The sequence below is a fragment of the Arachis hypogaea genome, chromosome 6 (assembly GCF_003086295.3).
Source record: "Arachis hypogaea cultivar Tifrunner chromosome 6, arahy.Tifrunner.gnm2.J5K5, whole genome shotgun sequence".
In the NCBI taxonomy this organism is placed as follows: Eukaryota; Viridiplantae; Streptophyta; class Magnoliopsida; order Fabales; family Fabaceae; genus Arachis; species Arachis hypogaea.
In genome coordinates, this window is record NC_092041.1 from 37,434,010 (window position 1) to 37,449,532 (window position 15,523).

At 38.3% G+C, this 15,523-nt stretch overlaps 2 non-coding genes across 2 annotated transcripts; one reads left to right on the top strand and one right to left on the bottom strand.

Annotated features, from left to right (window-relative positions):
• The first annotated feature begins 2,137 nt into the window (after positions 1 to 2,137).
• Positions 2,138 to 2,241, top strand: LOC112700414 (small nucleolar RNA R71). Its single transcript, XR_003153321.1, has one exon. It is a non-coding gene; the product is annotated as a small nucleolar RNA R71 (small nucleolar RNA).
• A 7,261-nt stretch (positions 2,242 to 9,502) lies between these two features.
• Positions 9,503 to 9,606, bottom strand: LOC112700039 (small nucleolar RNA R71). The gene has a single exon (XR_003152964.1). It is a non-coding gene; the product is annotated as a small nucleolar RNA R71 (small nucleolar RNA).
• Positions 9,607 to 15,523: the final 5,917 nt, after the last annotated feature.

Consider the following 15,523-nt stretch of genomic DNA (forward strand, 5'->3'; position numbering starts at 1 on the left):
CCATTGGTGCATGTTCTGGGCGTTCAACGCCCATGTGATGCATGTTTCTGGCGTTGAATGCCAGTTTCATGCTTGTTCCTGGCGTTCAGCGCCAGTTTGTCCTCTCTGTGCACCATCCTGGCGTTTAACGCCAGGTTGTTGCTTGTTTTGGGTGTTCAGCGCCAGAATGGTGCTCTGTTCTGGCGTTAAACGCCGGCCAGATGCACCTTCTGGGCGTTGAACGCCAGCCCGTGCGTCCTCCAGGGTGAAAAAATTTTTTTCTTCTGTTTTTGACTCTGTTTTTAATTTTTTTTATTTTTTTGTGATTCCTCATGATCATGTACCTAATTAAACACAAAAATAACACTAAAACAAAATAAAATAAAATTAGATAAATAAAATTGGGTTGCCTCCCAACAAGCGCTTCTTTAATGTCAATAGCTTGACAGTGGCTCTCATGGAGCCACAAGGTGATCAGGTCAATGTTGTATAGTTGCCAACACCAAACTTAGAGTTTGGATATGGGGTCTTAACACCAAACTTAGAGTTTGGTTGTGGCCTCACAACACCAAACTTAGAGTTTGACTGTGTGGGCTCTTCTTGACCTTGAACTGAGAGAAGCTCTTCATGCTTACTCTCTTTTGTCACAGAGGGATGGCCATGTGCCTTAAACACAAGGTAGTCCCCATTCAATTGAAGGACTAACTCTCCTCTATTGACATCTATCACAGCTTCTGCTGTGGCTAGGAAAGGTCTTCCTAGGATGATGCATTCATCATCTTCCTTCCTAGTGTCTAGGATTATGAAATCAGCATGGATGTAAAGGCCTTCAACCTTTACTAAAACGTCCTCTACTATTCCATAAGCTTGTCTCACTGACTTGTCTGCCAGTTGTAATGAGAACAAGGCAGGTTGTACCTCAATAATTCCCAGCTTCTCCATTACAGAGAGTGGCATAAGATTTATCCCTGACCCTAGATCACATAGAGCCTTTTCAAAGCTCATGGTGCCTATGGTGCAAGGTATTAAGAATTTGCCAGGATCTTGTTGCTTTTGAGGTAGAGTTTTCTGAATCCAAGTATCTAGTTCACTAATGAGCAAGGGAGGTTCACTTTCCCAAGTCTCATTACCAAACAGCTTGGCATTCAGCTTCATGATAGCTCCTAAATATTGAGCAACTTGCTCTTCAGTCACATCTTCATCCTCTTCAGAGGAAGAATAGTCTTCAGAGCTCATGAATGGCAGAAGGAGATTTAATGGAATCTCTATAGTCTCTGTATGAGCCTCAGATTCCTCAGGATCCTTAATAGGAAACTCCTTCTTGCTTGAAGGACGTCCCAGGAGGTCTTCCTCACTGGGATTTTCGTCCTCCTCCTCCTTAGTACATTCGGCCACTTTGATTAAATCAATGGCTTTGCACTCTCCTTTTGGATTCTCTTCTGTGTTGCTTGGGAGAATACTGGGAGGAGTTGCAATAACTTTCTTACTCAGCTGGCCCACTTGTGCCTCCAAATTTCTAATGGAGGATCTTGTTTCATTCATGAAACTGAAAGTGGCCTTTGACAGATCAGAGACTATATTGGCTAAATTAGAAGTGTTTTGTTCAGAATTCTCTGTCTGTTGCTGAGAAGATGATGGATATAGCTTACTATTGTTCAGCCTATTGCGTCCACCATTGTTAAAGCCTTGTTGAGGCTTTTGTTGATCCTTCCAGGAGAAATTTGGATGATTTCTCCATGATGGGTTATAGGTGTTTCCATAAGGTTCACCCATGTAATTAACCTCTGCCATGGCAGGGTTCTTAGGATCATAAGCTTCTTCAGAAGCTACCTCTCTAGTATTGTTGGATGCATGTTGCAATCCATTCAGATTTTGAGAGATCATGTTGACCTGTTGAGTCAACACTTTGTTCTGAGCCAATATGGCATTCAGAGCATCAATTTCAAGAACTCCTTTCTTCTGAGGTACCACATTATTCACGGAATTCCTCTCAGAGGTATACATGAACTGGTTGTTTGCAACCATGTCAATGAGTTCTTGAGCCTCTTCAGGCGTTTTCTTCAGGTGAATAGATCCACCTGCAGAATGGTCCAGTGACATTTTCGAAAATTCAGAGAGACCATAATAGAATATATCTAACATGGTCCATTCTGAAAACATGTCAGATGGACATCTTTTGGTCAGCTGCTTGTATCTTTCCCAAGCTTCATAGAGGGATTCACCATCTTTTTGCTTGAAGGTTTAAACATCCACTCTCAGCTTGCTCAGCTTTTGAGGAGGAAAGAATTTATCCAAGAAGGCAGTGACCAGCTTATCCCAGGAGTCCAGGCTATCCTTAGGTTGTGAATCCAACCATATTCTCGCCCTGTCTCTTACAGCAAAAGGGAAAAGCATGAGTCTGTAGACTTCAGGATCAACTCCATTCGTCTTTACAGTCTCACAGATCTGCAAGAACTCAGTTAAAAACTGATAAGGATCTTCAGAGGGAAGTCCATAAAACTTGCAGTTTTGTTGCATTAATGCAACTAGTTGAGGCTTAAGCTCAAAGTTATTGGCTCCAATGGCAGGAATGGAGATGCTTCTTCCATCAAACTTGGACGTTGGCTTTGTGAAGTCACCAAGCATTCTCCTTGCATTATTATTATTATTTTCGGCTGCCATGTCCTTCTCTTGTTCGAAAATTTCTGAAAGGTTGTTTCTGGATTGTTGTAATTTAACTTCTCTTAATTTTCTCTTCAGAGTCCTTTCAGGTTCTGGATAAACTTCAACAAGAGTGCCTTTTTCCCTGTTCCTGCTCATATGAAAGAGAAGAAAACAAGAAAAGAAAGAGGAATCCTCTATGTCACAGTATAGAGATTCCTTTATGTTAGTAGAAGAAGAAAGGGGTGAAGAATCCAAATACAAGGGATATAAGAAGTTTGGATTCTTAGATGAAGAGAGGTGAAGAGAATTGTTAGTAATTAATTAATTAAATAGAAGAAGAGAAGAGAAGAGAAATTTTCGAAAATAATTTTTGAAAAAGAGGTTAGTAATTTTCGAAAATCAAAGACAAAATATAATTAAAATTAAAATTTAAAACAAAAAAAGAATTTTTGAAAAAGAGAGGGAGAATTTTCGAAAATTAGAGAGGGAAAAGTAGTTAGGTGGTTTTGAAAAAGATAAGAGACAAACAAAAAGTTAGTTAGTTGATTGAAAAAGATTTGAAATCAAATTTTGAAAAAGATAAGAAGATAAGAAGTTAGATGAGATATTTTGAAATCAAATTTTGAAAAAGATAAAATTTTTGAAAAAGATAAGATAAAAGATAAAATAAAAGTTTTAAGAAAAAGATATTTGAAAAAGATTTAATTTTTAAAATTACTTAACTAACAAGAAACTACAAGATAAGATTCTAGAACTTAAAGATTGAACCTTTCTTAACAAGAAAGTAACAAACTTCAAATTTTTGAATCAATCACATTACTTGTTAGCTAATAAAGATAAGAGAAAGATTTTTGAAAATATTTTGAAAAATAATTTTGAAATTTTCGAAAATGATAAAAAAAAATGAAAAAGATATGATTTTTGAAAAAGATTTAAAAAGATAAGATTTTTAAAATTGAAATTTTGACTTGACTTGTAAGAAACAACTAATTTTAAAAATTTTTGACCAAGTCAATCCAAAATTTCGAAATTTTTGGAGGGAAATAAGAAAAAAAGATATTTTTTTTTATTTTTGAATTTTTAATTAAGAGAGAGAAAAACAACAAAAATACTCAATGCATGAAATTTTTAGATCAAAACAATGAATGCATGCAAGAATGCTATGAATGTCTAGATGAACACCAAGAACACTTTGAAGATCATGATGAACATCAAGAACATAATTTTGAAAAATTTTTGATGCAAAGAAAACATGCAAGACACCAAACTTAGAAATCTTTAATGCATGGAAAATATGAATGCAAAAATGCACATGAAAAACAACAAACAACACTAAACAAGAATTCATCAAGATCAAACAAGAAGACTTATCAAGAACAACTTGAAGATCATGAAGAATACTATGAATGCATGCAATTTTCGAAAAATGCAAGAAAAATTTTAAAAGCATGCAATTGACACCAAACTTAAAAATTGACTCAAGACTCAAACAAGAAACACAAAATATTTTTGATTTTTATGATTTTCTAATTTTTTTGTATTTTTATTTTATTTTTTCGAAAAACATAATTAGAAAAATGAAAAAGAAAAGAAAAATTTTGAAAAATATTTTTGAAAAGAAAATTACCTAATCTGAGCAACAAGATGAACCGTCAGTTGTCCATACTCGAACAATCCCCGGCAACGGCGCCAAAAACTTGGTGGACGAAATTGTGATCACTATTCTTTGTACTTGTATGGATTTATTCAATAATTGTCTTTATTTGAATTCACAACTCCGTTCAACTAACCAGCAAGTGTACTGGGTCGTCCAAGTAATAAACCTTACGTGAGTAAGGGTCGATCCCACAGAGATTGTTGGTATGAAGCAAGCTATGGCCACCTTGTAAATCTCAGTCAGGCAGATAAAAATGGTTTATGGGTTTTCGAAAAAAAAGATAAGAAAATAGAAATAAAAAGGGATAGAAGACTTATGCAGATTCATTGGTGAGAATTTCAGATAAGCGAATGGAGATGCTGTATGGCTCAAGGATGCCTGCTCTCCTACTGCTTCTACTCAATCCTTCTTACTCCTTTCCATGGCAAGCTTTGTATAGGGGTTCACCATCAGCTGTGGCTACTTTCATCCTCTCGGGAAAATGATCCTATGCGGTTGTCAGTCGCACGGCTAATCGTCTGGAGGCATCACCCATGGTTGATGGCTACATCCCATCCTCGTAGTGAAAACTAATGCTCACGCACTCTGTCACAGTACGGCTAATCACCGGTTGGTTCCCGCTCCTACTGGAATAGAATCCCTTGATTCTTTTGCGTCTGTCACTAACGCCCAGCAGGTTGCAAGTTTGAAGCACGTCACAGTCATTTATTACCGGAATCCTACTCGGAATACCACAGACAAGGTGAGACTTTCCGGATCCTCATAAATGCCGCCATCTATCTAGCTTATACCACGAAGATTCTGTTGGGGAATCTAAGAGATACGCATTCAAGCTCTGTTGCATGTAGAACGGAAGTGGTTGTCAATCACGCGCGTTCATAAGTGAGAATGATAATGAGGGTAATCTGACTCATAACATTCATCATGTTCTTGGGTACGAATGAATATCTTGGAATAAGAATAAGAGAGATTTGAATAAAAGATAATAGAATTTCATTAATACTTGAGGTACAGCAGAGCTCCACACCCTTAATCTATGGTGTGCAGAAACTCCACTGTTGAAAACACATAAGCAAAAGGTTCAGGCATGGCCGAATGGCCAGCCCTCTCCATGATCAAGTGACCGAATGATAAAAGGCTTAAAGTGGTCAAAAGATGTCTAATACAATAGATAAATGTCCTATATATACCAGACTAGCTACTAGGGTTTACATGAGTAAGTAATTGATGCATAAATTCACTTCCGGGGCCCACTTGGTGTATGCTTGGGCTGAGCTTGATTAATCCACGAGCTGAGGCTTCTCTTGGAGTTGAACTCTGAGTTTTGACGTGTTTTGGGCGTTCAACTCCGGATCATGACGTTTTTCTGGCGTTTAACTCTAGACAGCAGCGTGTACTTGGCGTTCAACGCCAAGTTACGTCGCCATTCTTCGAATAAAGTATGGACTATTATATATTGCTGGAAAGCCCTGGATGTCTACTTTCCAACGCCGTTGAGAGCGCGCCAATTAAAGTTCTGTAGCTCCAGAAAATCCATTTCGAGTGCAGGGAGGTCAGATTCCAACAACATCAGCAGTCCTTTTGTCAGCCTTCTTTAGAGTTTTGCTCAAATCCCTCAATTTCAGTCAGAATTTACCTGAAATCACAGAAAAACACACAAACTCATAGTAAAGTCCAGAAATGTGAATTTAACATAAAAACTAATGAAAACATCCCTAAAAGTAGCTTAAACTCACTAAAAACTATCTAAAAATAATGCCAAAAAGCGTATAAATTATCCGCTCATCAGATGGGCTTTTGATTTGGTGAAGAAAAGAATTAAAATGGGGTTTTAATTTGAATTTTCGGCCCATGAAAAGTTACTCCCAGGAGGCTGCCCTGCCCTTGTGGAGGGCAGGGCAGGATTTGGTGCGTTGTGGTGCGTCCTTGGTGCAAGCTGGTGCGGCCTTGGTGCGTGAAATGCTGCCCTGCCCGCGCCAAGGGCAGGGCAGGAAAAGTTGGTGCGCCAGAACGTGCCACGGTGCTGCCAGAATCAAGAATTGGTGCGCCAGAAATTTTCCTTGGTGCATGGAATGCCGCGAGGGCAGGGCAGAAAAATATGGTGCTGCCAGGATTGAGTTGCGATGCACGCTGGTGCTGCCAGGAGAGAATTGGTGCGCCAGATTTGTGTGTGGTGCGCCAGATTTGTGCACCAATCCAAATGCTGCCGCCCTCGCGGAGGGCAGGGCAGTGTTTCCACTTTGATGTTCCGTGTTCGAAACACGGCTGGCACACACGCTCTATTAATTTCCTTGGTTTCCTTGTGTCTCTCTCTTCGAGCCTTGGTGGAAGCATTTTGGTTTATTTTCGCTTGTTTTTGGCCCTTAAAGATGCTTTCCGTTCCTGCCTCAATTGTATGCCAAATATGGATTGCTATATATCGTTGGAAAGCTCTGAATGTCTGCTTTCCAACGCAACTGGAAGCACATCAATTGGACGTCTGTAGCTCAAGTTATAGCCATTTGAAGTAGGCATGGTCATGTTGTGAGCGCCCAGATTTTAACTTAGCCAAAATTTGCTTCATCCTCACTTTGCTTCATTATGATTCTGCCCTGCCCTTGGCAAGGGCAGGGCAGTGTGCGTGCTGGGTGTTTTCCTCTTTGATTTTGTCATGGGCCACGCTTTTAAAAGCGTGGCCTAAGGCTCCAAAGTGTACCCCAACTTTAAAGTGTACCCCAAAGCTCTTTTTTCTCCTCTTTTTTGTGCTTCTTTGCTTCTTTTTCTTCTTATTTTCTACAAGATTTATAAAATTAAAATATCAAGAAAATATATCATTTAAGTACAAAAGCATTCAATATTTAAGCACAAATCATCAATTTCTTATATGAAAAAGCATAGAAAAATAGGTATATGATGACTTGTCATCAGACCATAGCTTGCTTCATACCAACAATCTTTGTGGGATCGACCATTACTCACGTAAGGTATTACTTGGATGACCCAGTACACTTGCTGGTTAAGTTGAACGGAGTTGTGTCCACACATAGCATAGAGCCATAATAATGATTCCATACAATAACAAAGAGACCAACTTTGATGATCACAATTTCGTCCACCAAGTTTTTGGCGCCATTGCCGGGGATTGTTCTAGTTTGGACAACTGACGATTCATCTTGTTGCTCAGATTAGGTAATTTTCTTTTCAAAATTTTTAAAAAAATCTTTTTCAAAATTTTTCTTTTCTTTTTCGTTTTTCCAAACTTTATTTTCGAAAAAATTAATAAAAAATCCAAAAAAAAAATTAATAAAATCAAAAAAATCAAAAATATTTTATGTTTCTTGTTTGAGTCTTGAGTCAACTTTTAAGTTTGGTGTCAATTGCATGCTTTAAAAATTTTTCTTGCATTTTTTCAAAAATTCATGCATTCATGGTGTTCTTCATGATCTTCAAGTTGTTCTTGACAAGTCTTCTTGTTTGATCTTGATGTTTTCTTGTTTTGTGTTGCTTGTTGTTTTTCATATGCATTTTTCGTTTGTTAGAGTCCATGCATTAAAGATTTCTAAGTTTGGTGTCTTGCATGTTTTCTTTGCATCAAAAATTTTTCAAAAAAATGTTCTTGATGTTCATCATGATCTTCAAAGTGTTCTTGGTGTTCATCTTGACATTCATAGTGTTCTTGCATGCATCATGTGTTTTGATCCAAAATTTTTAAGTTTTGGGTCATAATTGTGTTTTTCTCTCTCATCATAAAAAATTCAAAAATCAAAAAAATATATCTTTTCCTTATTTCTCTCCAAATTTTCGAAATTTTGGGTTGACTTGGTCAAAAATTTTCAAAATTAGTTATTTCTTACAAGCCAAGTCAAATTTTCAAAATTTAAAAATCTTATCTTTTCAAAATCTTTTTTCAAAAATCATATCTTGTCCAATTTTTCCTCTTTTTCAAAAATTTCAAAAATCTTTTTCAAAATATTTTCAAAATCTTTTTCTTATCTTTATATCTAATTTTCGAAAATTATGCTAACAATTAATGTGATTGATTCAAAAATTTGAAGTTTGTTACTTTCTTGTTAAGAAAGGTTCAATCTTTAAATTCTAGAATCTTATCTTGTAGTTTCTTGTTAGTAAAGTAATTAATTTTAATTTAAAAAAAATTAAATCTTTTTCAAACATATCTTTTCTATCTTATTTTCTTATCTTTTTATCATATCTTTTTCAAAATTTTATCTTTTTCAAAAATTTGATTTCAAAATATCTTATCTAACTTCTTATCTTCTTATCTTTTCAAATGTGATTTTAATATCTTTTTCAACTAACTATTTGACTTTTGTGTGTTTCTTATCTTTTTCAAAACAACTTAACTACTTCTCATTCTCTAATTTTCGAAAATACCTCTCTCTTTTTCAAAATTTCTTTTTAATTGTTTTAAATTTTAATTTTAATCATATCTTATCTTTAATTTTCAAAATTACTAACTCCTTTTCAAAAATTAATTTTCGAATTCTCCCTCTCTTTTCTCATTCTATTTAATTATTTATTTACTAACACTTCTCTTCACCTCTCTTCATCCAAAAATCCGAACTCACTCCTCCCCCTGTGTTTGGATTCTTCACTCTTCCTTCTTTTATTCTCTTCTTCTTTTACTAACATAAAGGAATCACTATACTGTGACATAGAGGATTCCTCTTCTTTTCTTATTTTCTTCTCTTTCATATGAGCAGGAGCAAGGAAAAAGGTACTCTTGTTGAAATTGATCCAGAACCTGAAAGGACTCTGAAGAGGAAACTAAGAGAAGCTAAATAATCCAGAAACAACCTTTCAGAAATTTTCGAACAAGAGAAGGAGATGGCAGCCGAACCCAACAACAATAATGCAAGGAGAATGCTTGGTGACTTCACAAAACCAACGTCCAAGTTTGATGGAAGAAGCATCTCCATTCCTTCCATTGGAACCAACAATTTTGAGCTTAAACCTCAACTAGTTGCTTTAATGCAACAGAACTGCAAGTTTTATGGACTTCCATCTGAAGATCCTTACTAGTTTTTAACTGAGTTCTTGCAGATTTGTGAGACTGTTAAGACAAATGGAGTAGATCCTGAAGTCTACAGGCTCATGCTTTTCCCTTTTGCTCTAAGAGACAGAGCTAGAATATGGTTGGATTCACAACCTAAGGATAGCCTGGACTCCTGGGATAAGCTGGTCACGGCCTTCTTGGATAAATTCTTTCCTCCTCAAAAGCTGAGCAAGCTTAGAGTGGATGTTCAGACCTTCAAACAAAAAGATGGTGAATCCCTCTATGAAGCTTGGGAAAGATACAAGCAGTTGACCAAAAGGTGTCCATCTGACATGTTTTCAGAATGGACCATATTAGATATATTCTATTATGGTCTATCTGAGTTTTCGAAAATGTTACTGGACCATTCTGCTGGTGGATCCATTCACCTAAAGAAAACACCTGCAGAAGCTCAAAAACTCATTGACATGGTTGTAAATAACCAATTCATGTACACTTCTGAGAGGAATTCCGTGAATAATGGGATGCCTCAGAGGAAGGGAGTTCTTGAAATTGATGCTCTGAATGCCATATTGGTTCAGAACAAAGTGTTGACTCAGCAAGTCAACATGATCTCTCAAAGTCTGAATGAATGGCAAAATGCATCCAACAGTACTAAAAAGGCAGCTTCTGAAGAAGCTTATGATCCTGAGAACCCTGCAATAGCAGAGGTAAATTACATGGGTGAACCTTATGGAAACACCTATAACTCATCATGGAGAAATCACCCAAATTTCTCATGGAAGGATCAATAAAAGCCTCAACAAGGCTTTAATAATGGTGGAAGAAATAGGCTCAGTAATAACAATCCTTTTCCATCATCTTCTCAGCAACAGATAGAGAATTCTGAACAAAGCTCCTCTAATTTAGCAAATTTAGTCTCTGATCTGTCAAAAGCCACTTTCAGTTTCATGAGTGAAACACGATCCTCCATCAGAAATCTGGAGGCATAAGTGGGCCAGCTGAGTAAGAAAGTCATTGAAACTCCTCCCAATATTCTCCCAAGCAATACAGAAGAGAATCCAAAAGGAGAGTGCAAGGCCATTGATGTGATCAATATGACCGAATGCACAAGGGAGGAGAAGGACGAAAATCCTAGTGAGGAGAACCTCCTGGGACGTCTCGCAAGCAAGAGGGAGTTTCCTAGTAAGGATCCAAAGGAATCTGAGGCTCATATAGAGACCATAGAGATTCCATTAAATCCCCTTCTGCCATTCATGAGCTCTGAAGACTATTCTTCCTCTGAAGAGGATGAAGATGTGACTGGGGAGCAAGTTGCTCAATATTTAGGAGCTATCATGAAGCTGAATGCCAAGTTGTTTGGTAATGAGACTTGGAACAGTGAACCTCCCTTGCTCATTAATGAACTAGATACCTGGATTCAGCAAACTCTACCTCAAAAGAAACAAGATCCTGGCAAGTTTTTGATACCTTGTACCATAGGCACCATGACCTTTGCAAAAGCTCTGTATGATCTGGGGTCAGGATAAATCTTATGCCACTCTCTGTAATGGAGAAGCTGGGGATCATTGAGGTACAACCTGCCTTGTTCTCATTACAATTGGCAGACAATTCATTGAGACAAGCTTATGGATTAGTAGAGGACGTGTTAGTAAAGGTTGAAGGCCTTTACATCCCTGCTGATTTCATAATCTTAGACACTAGGAAGGAAGAGGATGAGTGCATCATCCTTGGAAGACCTTTCCTAGCCACAGTAGGAGCTGTGATAGATGTCAACAGAGGTGAATTAGTCCTTCAATTGAATGGGGACTACCTTGTGTTTAAGGCACATGGCCATCCCTCTGTGACAAAAGAGAGTAAGCATGAACAGCTTCTCTCAGTACAGAGTCAAGAAGAACCCCCACAGTCAAACTCTAAGTTTGGTGTTGGGAGGCCACAACCAAACTCTAAGTTTGGTGTTGGAACTATACAACATTGACCTGATCACCTTTGTGGCTCCATGAGAGCCCACTGTCAAGCTAATGACATTAAAATAGCGCTTGTTGGGAGGCAACCTAATTTTTTATTTATCTAATTTTTAATTTATTTTATTGTTATTTTGTGTTTTATTAGGTACATGATCATGTGGAGTCACGAAAAAAATATAAAAATTAAAAACAGAATCAAAAACAGCAGAAGAAAAATCACATACTGGCGTTCAACGCCAGTAAGAAGCATCTGGCTGGCGTTCAACGCCAGAACAGAGCATGAATCTGGCGCTGAACGCCAGAAACAAGCAACATTCTGGCGTCTGAACGCCAGGAATGTGCCTTGAGGAAAGCTGGCGCTGAACGCCAGTAACAAGCATAGAACTGGCGTTCAACGCCAGAAACATGCTACACATGGGCGTTGAACGCCCAGAGTGTGCATCATCTCGGTGTTCAAATGCCAGAATGGTGTGCAAAGTCATTTTACTTGCCTAATTGGTGCAGGGATGTAAATCCTTGACACCTCAGGATCTGTGGACCCCATAGGATCATCTCAGGATCTGTGGACCCCACAGGATCCCCACCTAACATATTCCCACCTTACCTCCTAATCCTATAACACTGTTCCCCAAAACACACTTCCCAACAACTTCAATCTCTCTTCCCAATTACCCCCTTCACCACTCACATCCATCCACTCTTCCCCATAAACCCCACCTACCTTCAAAATTCAAAAACACTTTCCCACCCAAACCCACCCTAAATGACCGAAACTACACCCTCTCCCCTCCCTATATATACCCTTCCATTCTACTTCATTTCCACACAACAAAACCCCCTCTTCTATACCTTGGCCAACTCCATCTCCCCTCACTCTCCTCCATATTTTCTTCTTCTTCTTCTCTTCTTTCTTCTCTTGCTTGAGGGCGAGCAATATTTTAAGTTTGGTGTGGTCAAAGCATAATCTTCTTTGTTTTCCATTACCATCAATGGCACCTAAGGCTGGAGAATCCTATAGAAAAGGAAAAGGGAAGACAAAAGCTGCCACCTCTGAGTCATGGGAGATGGAAAGATTCATCTCCAAAAGCCATCAAGACCACTTTTATGATGTTGTGGCAAAGAAGAAGGTGATCCCGGAGGTCCCTTTCAAGCTCAAGAAAAATGAGTATCCGGAGATTGATGCAAGTGGAAATTGTCTCTCAACAAATTTCCTTCGGCGAGTGTACCGAATTTGTCGTCAAGTAAAAACTCACAATAGAGTGAGGTCGAATCCCACAGGGATTGATTGATCAAGCAACTTTAATTAGAAGATTGTTCTAGTTGAGCGAATTCAGAATTTGGGTTGAGAGTTGCAGAAAATAAAATGGCTGGAATGTAAATGACGGAAAAGTAAATGCTAGAATTAAAGAACTGGATGTAAATGACTGAAATTAAATTGCAGAATTGTAAATGGGAATGGGGTGTTTGCTCATGAAAATAAACGCAGAAATTAAAGAGAATGGGTGAGATCAGAATTGGGGAGTTCATTGGGCACAGGAGATGTTGCAATTCTCCGGATCAAGTTCATTTTCATCTCTTCCTCAATTAATGCACTCATTGATCTCCTTGGCAATCTTAATTGATTGAATTACAATTTCTTGCAATTCAATCTCTCAAATCTTGATCAATAGCCAATTCCTTGGTCAGTTGCTCATGAGAAGAGATGAAGTGTGGTCACTAATTATACCACATGCATTTCCCAAATCAAGTTTTGAGAGGATTATAGTCACATATCCATCCAAACCCAATTTGGTCCAGCAAGAGAAAGCATTTCTAGCTTGATCTCTTCATTCCTCTTTCAAGGTTCAGAAGGGATCCAAGTTTGAATAGTTTCTTTTCCAAGATAACTACCCAATGGGATGAAGATCGAAAGCTTTCAAGTAAAATCAAGAGAAAAGATAGAAGAAGAATGAAGAAAATTAGTATTGATCCATCAAATTTCAACAGAGCTCCCTACCCAATGAAATGGGTTTAGTTGTTCATAGCTCTAAAAAATGAAAACAAAGATAGAGAATACATTCTGAACTAAAAGAGTAGAGAAAGTAAAAATTAGAGAGTAATGCTTTCTCCCCCTTTCCATAACTCTTTCCAACTCCCCAAAAAATTCAAAGCTACTCCTATATATACTACTCTTCTATTCTTCTAGTTGATTATTCAAGTCTTGGGCCTTTGGATCTTCAGTTTTGAGCAATTCTCTTCTTCAGTTGGGCTTGGTTTTACTTGTAGAGAGAAAGTGTGAAGTGGGCAGAGACTTTAGCTCAGGACGTTAGAGGTGTTAACATTCAGTGAGAAAATGGGTTCGAAAACGTTAGTGTCATTCAACTTTTTCACTAACATTTCTTACCCAAGTAAGGCTACGTTAACCTCAACGTTAGTGGCACAAACGTTGCCACTAACGTTGCCTCTTTGTCCTTCGCACACGTTATTGGGACTCAACTTTCCCAATAACGTTGAGAGCCTCCCCCTTTCCTACGTTAGAGTCCACATTAACTCAGTTAACGTGGCTCTTTTAATGTAGGCGTGCCAATCTTCGAGAACGTTAGTGACACTCAACATTGTCACTAACGTTCCAATATGCCCCTATCTCACGTTAGAGTCCACGTTAACTAGGTTAACGTGGCTTCTAACGTGGCCTTGCAAACCATTTCCATCGTTAGTGACAATGTTGAGTGTCACTAACATTGGCTTATCTTTCACTCATCGCCGTTAGCTTCCACGTTAACTAAGTTAACGTAGAAGTTAACGTGGCTCCTTGGGGTTTTGTGGTTGCTTCCAACTTTAGTGACAATGTTGGGTGTCACTAACGTTGTCGACCATTCTTGCTTCTCACGTTAGCTCCCACGTTAACCAAGTTAACGTGGAAAGTTAACGTGGTACATTGCACCTTAGGCCAACGTTAGTGACAATGTTGAATGTCACTAACGTTGGCTTCCTTCCCCTTGTTAACGTTAGAGGCCACGTTAACCAAGTTAACGTGGAGTCTAACGTGGCCACTTATGATCATTGGCCAACGTTAGTGATAATGTTAAGTGTCACTAACGTTGGCTCAAAGTCCTTTCTTCACGTTAGAGCTTACGTTAACTTAGTTAACGTGACTCTTTACGTGGGCAATGATGGCTTCGAGAGCGTTATTGGCAATCACTTTTCTCATTAACTTTGCAAGTTACCTCCCATTCCACGTTAGTGGCCACGTTAATTAGATTAACGTGACTGCAAAGTGGTTCTTCCTTGCTTCCTTTGGTCCTGAAATCAAGCAATAGAGTGCATCAAAGTTCTAGTCCAAGTCATGGGTAATGCAACATACAATTTGTCACTAAATTCATGCAAAATCCTCATGAAATCATGTAAAATGCACAATGTATGCTTGAATCAAGGTGTAAGTGAATATCTACCCAAAACTAGCTTATTTCCTAAGAAAATGCATGAAACTACCCTAAAAACAGTAAAGAAAAGGTCAGTGAAACTGGCCAAGATGCCCTGGCATCACAACACCAAACTTAAAGCTTGCTTGTCCCTAAGCAAGTACTGGAACAAGAAAATGATGAATGAAATAGCAAGAGGAATAAGTCATTCTTGTGGAGGTCATGTTACTGATTTTATGGTGGTTTCATGCATAGCAACTTAGGTTCATTCCATTACTGGCTTTCAGACCTTTATCATGTTCTAAAACACTGGCTTTGCTTACATACCATGAGACTTTTATTGATCCTTTTATTGTCATTTCAGGGCTTATTTGTGTTCTTCAGGCTAGGTGCTCTGTAATGGGGCAACTCTTTAAGATAAGCTTTCAGCCAACACTCCCGAACCAGTTGGTTCAAGGTGCTAGGTGTTGAGACACCCCTAAGGACTTACTCCCTCAAGTCTCTCCCCCATACATATACACCACAGGCATCTGGTTCATTTATTTTCCTTCTTGAGACCTTGGTGTCCGGCACTTCTTTGGGTTACTAAATGCTCTGTAGTGAGGGTTACTCTTGATAGTGGACTTTCAGCTGATAATCCCGGGTTAGTTAACCCAAGTTACCAAGTGATAAGGCACCCCTAAGAGCTTATTCATCCAAGTAAATCCCTCAACAGGAGCACCACAGACACATGCTTCAAGATTAAAAACCATTGGTGCCTAGCCTTATTGCTTACTCTTTTTCTTTTGTTTTTCACTTTCATTGTTCTTTCCCTTTCTCTTATTAGAATCTTCTTACTTAGCTGGTCTCATGGGGTGTGTTCAAAGCATAGTATTCAGAACAG